Source organism: Morone saxatilis, unplaced genomic scaffold (assembly GCF_004916995.1).
Source record: "Morone saxatilis isolate NCDOM2014 unplaced genomic scaffold, NCSU_SB_2.0 Contig4, whole genome shotgun sequence".
Classification (NCBI taxonomy): Eukaryota; Metazoa; Chordata; class Actinopteri; family Moronidae; genus Morone; species Morone saxatilis.
In genome coordinates, this window is record NW_023339984.1 from 17350626 (window position 1) to 17355106 (window position 4481).

Below are 4481 nucleotides of genomic sequence, written 5' to 3' on the forward strand. Positions count from 1 at the left end.
TGATAGGCCAGGATGAGCCACAAATGCTGGGGTAAATGCAGAGGACAGTGATGAAGCAGCTGATGAGGGTAATGGTGAGGATATTAGGTATGCTCAACTTAAGAAATGTTCAAACTTAGCATTTGATTGATGACTCTTGATTCTTTGACCCAGATACTGCAATGAAAAGAAAGGCTTTTCTAAGCTGTAATTATTTCAGCAAAATCTACTTCTAAGTTTATTCAAAATGTAGACACCAAGGTCTCATTGTGCAGTCAAAATTGGTCCTGTCAGTGTTTTAACTTTTGTTATATCTGATGTTTGGGATTTATTGTTACCGCTGCATTAATGTGTGTGTTGTATTGAACTCCTGATACACTGTCTCTGTCCTGTGAGAACCATGTATATGTAAAAGACAAACACCAGCGTGTTTCAAGCGTTTGACGACGCATTTTACAGATAATCCAAGAGGGTTTTTTTATTAGTTATTTAGTCAAGAAGTGGGGAGATTTTCTCAAGCACACGAGGAACACTTCCTCTTTCAGTTCATCACAAACATTCAATATCAACACAGCTGGAGATATGTGCTTTTCACTGCACAGGAAGTATTAAAAGCTGTATGAGATGTAAGTCTACAAGTACAATGTTGTATAAAAATACTCAAGTAAAGTAAAGGTACCTTGAAATTCGCACTGAAGTTCAGTTATTTGAGTGCACACAGACAACAAAGCTTCTGACCTGGGATAACTTTCAGTATGAGAGGTTACAGTTGGCTGTATGTGTAAGGATTATTACAGGATAAACATTAAATAGAATGAGATACGCTGAGGATGCATTCAACATTTTTAAAAAATGTCAAAATTTAAGTTAAAAAAGAAATGTTATTGTTGTTATTGTTGATGATAATTGATGATTTTAATATATGGATTTCATCTGCAGAGGTCAGAAGTAACAAAGGCTACCAAATTACTACTACAAATATTTTTAAATTATTTTTATTATTTTTTTCAGGTTTCTGTACTTAATTGAGTTTTTTATTTTTTTATTTTACAACACATATCTGTACCTTATCTACTCCTCCAGTTGTAATGCATTGAAGGGAATAATTGGATTATTTATTATTTGCATATTGGATACCTTCCCAACATCAAGACAAAACAGAGGAATGAGAGGGAGACATAAACAGTAGAAATCTTTTTACTCTCTTTACTATCTCTTTACTTTTATACTGTGATGTCCATTTCAGTTAGTGAACAAGTTGAATTTAGTACTTTTAGTGTTTTTTATCTGTACGAATAAAGAATTGTACCTTTTGCTGAATGTAGGATCACTACAGAGCAGATTATGTGTAATGTTTGAAGAAACACTCAAGCAAATTACAGAAACTACAACCATTTCATCAGAACATTATTTCTATGGAATGTTGATTGTGTTAATATTCTTGATTCAAATGCAGCTGCAGGAATATTCAGATGTTCTGCCTGATTGTGTTGATTGTATAAAACCACTGCATGGGACAGAGCTGGTGTTTCAGGATCTGGTTTTAACTTGAATGAGTCTTTTATCTGTCTAATTTGAACCTTCTCAGCTCTCCAGCTTCCCTCTAGTGACTTGTTATTTATAGGATTCATTGGACAGAGAAGGAAATAAAAAGCTTTTAACTTAATTTTGTGTTTTTGCTTAATGTTATCTTGTATTACTGCCCTGTGAAGAACGTAACATCTGTTTTTAATACACATTGACTACTACTAGACTGCATTTTATATTACAGTATATTTTCTTATCAACCTTTTGACTCAAAATCACTAATAACAGCTTCACTTCTGTAAGCTGTGAATCATCTGGACACTAGGAGGATGAAACTGTGATTGTTGTTTGTTAATAAAAAATGTTTAACTTGTACCTGACATTTTGTTCTTATTTGGATCACATTTTTGGGGAAGTGCAGAATCTTTTAAGTTTTTTTTTGCAACTGACCAATAATGTTCACCGACACTGAAACCGAGAAGAAGAAAATCAAAAAGTCAGATGAGTCACTAATATCTATTATTGTGTATTAACTCGCAGGTCATTGATAGTAGAATTAATACCAAAAAACATCCATCAGAAGGTTACAAAACAATAGATTTTGAGATGCAGCTTAACAATCATTTTAGATTCGATTAGATTCAACTTTATTGTCATTGCATTGTGGGTTAATTAAGTTAAGATATATACAGTTTGAACAATATTAGCAGTAATTATATAGTGCGGATGTTAGTGCAAGTATTAAATTATTATTTTCTTTTTTAAATATTAAAAATATTATAGATATATACAGTAGAGGAGTTCAGGGGGGCGGGGGGTCACCTCAGTGCAGAGTTTAGCAGGGTGACAGCTGATGGGAAGAAGCCGTTCCTGAGCCTGCTGGTTCGGGAACAGAGAGACGTGTAGCGCCTCCCAGAGGGGAGGAGGTCAGACAGTCTGTGACCTGGGTAGGAGGTGTCCCTAATAATGCTGTATGTCCTCTGCAGACACCGCTTGCTCTGTACAGCCTTGATGGTGGGAAGAGGTGAACCGGTGATTCGCTGGGCAGGTTTCACCACCCTCTGCAGGGTCTTCTGGTCCGGAGATGATGCATTTATTCAAGTGAGTTTCCAGAGTGAGTTGGCCCATTTCAGGCTACATTTTATATTCAAGGACTGTCAGGACCTGCACTCAGCTCATGATAAAAATAATGAAATACTCAACTGTTCACTTTCACCCATACTGACACATATATATCCAACTGTAAATGTCGTATCCTCTTATGGAGTTAAAGTAGTTGCTGGTCTTCCATCATACCAGTAGATGGCGGTCCTAACCTGAACAAGTAATTTACTCTTGTGTTACAGTCAGACTTGTTTTTTCCAAATCAGTGCCCTGCTGGTTGGACATTAACTGTATGTTTACGTGGATCAAAAAATAATTGATTGAGGATTTAAGCATGTAGTTGACAACATTTAATCTGTAATGTCATCTCAGCAACTACAGCTGTTTGTGAGGCAGGGACATGGTCCATGAATCTATGAACCCAGTGACAACTGCAACTGCAGTCCTCCCTCCCAGAACCACATCTCAATGGCTCTGCTCCATCCTGAAGTTCTGAGAACCAATTAACCTATTTCACCTTAGCATTTCACTCAAATTTATTTCTGAACACCACCGTCACACCACTCACACCTGGAAACAACAAGATGACATGGAGTCAAGAGAAACACACAGACTGATGAATCCAACATGAGCTCAANNAATGGCCTTGTAACTTGGAAGGTGAACTTACTGCTGACAGATAGTGGAGTAGTAGAGGGTTTGGAGGATGAGGAGAGGAGGTGCTGGAGGAGCAATTTAATACAACACTGAAACTGAGACAGCTTTGGTAACATCTGCACAGTTTGTCACAGTTGGTCTCTTATCTTCTGTAAAATATTATAACATCATCATTTGTTGTTCTAGGTTTGTTTCTTTGCTCACTTCCTAATAAAAGTGATTCACCATCATCAAATTGTGTACAGTTTTCATCATATGTGCTTGTTTCAGTCAGAAGTTGTTTGATTTTAACAAGATTATTAACATTTAAATGTTAATAATCCAACTATGAGTGTGTTTCCAGTCAGAGACACCTCTTCATTTATATGAAGCTATAAATGAGGAGAGGAGGCCTGCAGGGGCATCCTGGGAAGTACAGAAGTCATGGTCAGATTTTTCATTTAGTCTTAACTTTTGCAAACAACTAAACTAACTAAATAACAATGTAGCTTTCCCAGTTTAAGTTACAGATTTTATGGTTATTTGATATTATATTAAAAACTGTTAAATGAACCCAAACAGTAAACTCTTTGTGTAAAACTAGTGATTTGGATTAAATTTGAGCAGATTATTTCTACTCTCATACAGAGTTAATGTGTTTTTATTTATATTTATTTTAATATTACAACAAAAATAAATCTCTGACAATAAAACAGTTCTTTAGCCGACACATGGTCAAAACCCATAAACAGCTGAAACAATTAGTCCAACCCTTAAATAAACTCACAGTTCCACCCAATGGCACACAACCGGCCTGTGATGGTTCACAGTCTTTGTTCCTTTGAGTTCAGACTATTAGGAGCTGCAGTCCGAACAAACTCTTCTATCCACTGTAATGCTAAAATGATTGCAGTTATTTCTGCTCTACATACAGACAATCTCTCTCTCTCGACCCTCTCTGACCGTGGGGCCTGCACCAGGACCGACTGCACAGCGGGGGTCTGCAGGCGGACTGTGAACCATCACATTGCCTTTGTTTTATTGGCTGTATGGATGAATCAGGAAAATATCAGTCACACATTTTTTTCTCTATCTGAGATCTGTAAATATTGTAAAAGACAAAAATATATTTGTTCAAGTGTTTGTTGGTTTGAGTATATTCTGAAATACCGCTCAGAGGTTTTTTCTTTATATTCGTGCCTTCAGTACTTTAGACCACGATTTTATAAACCTGT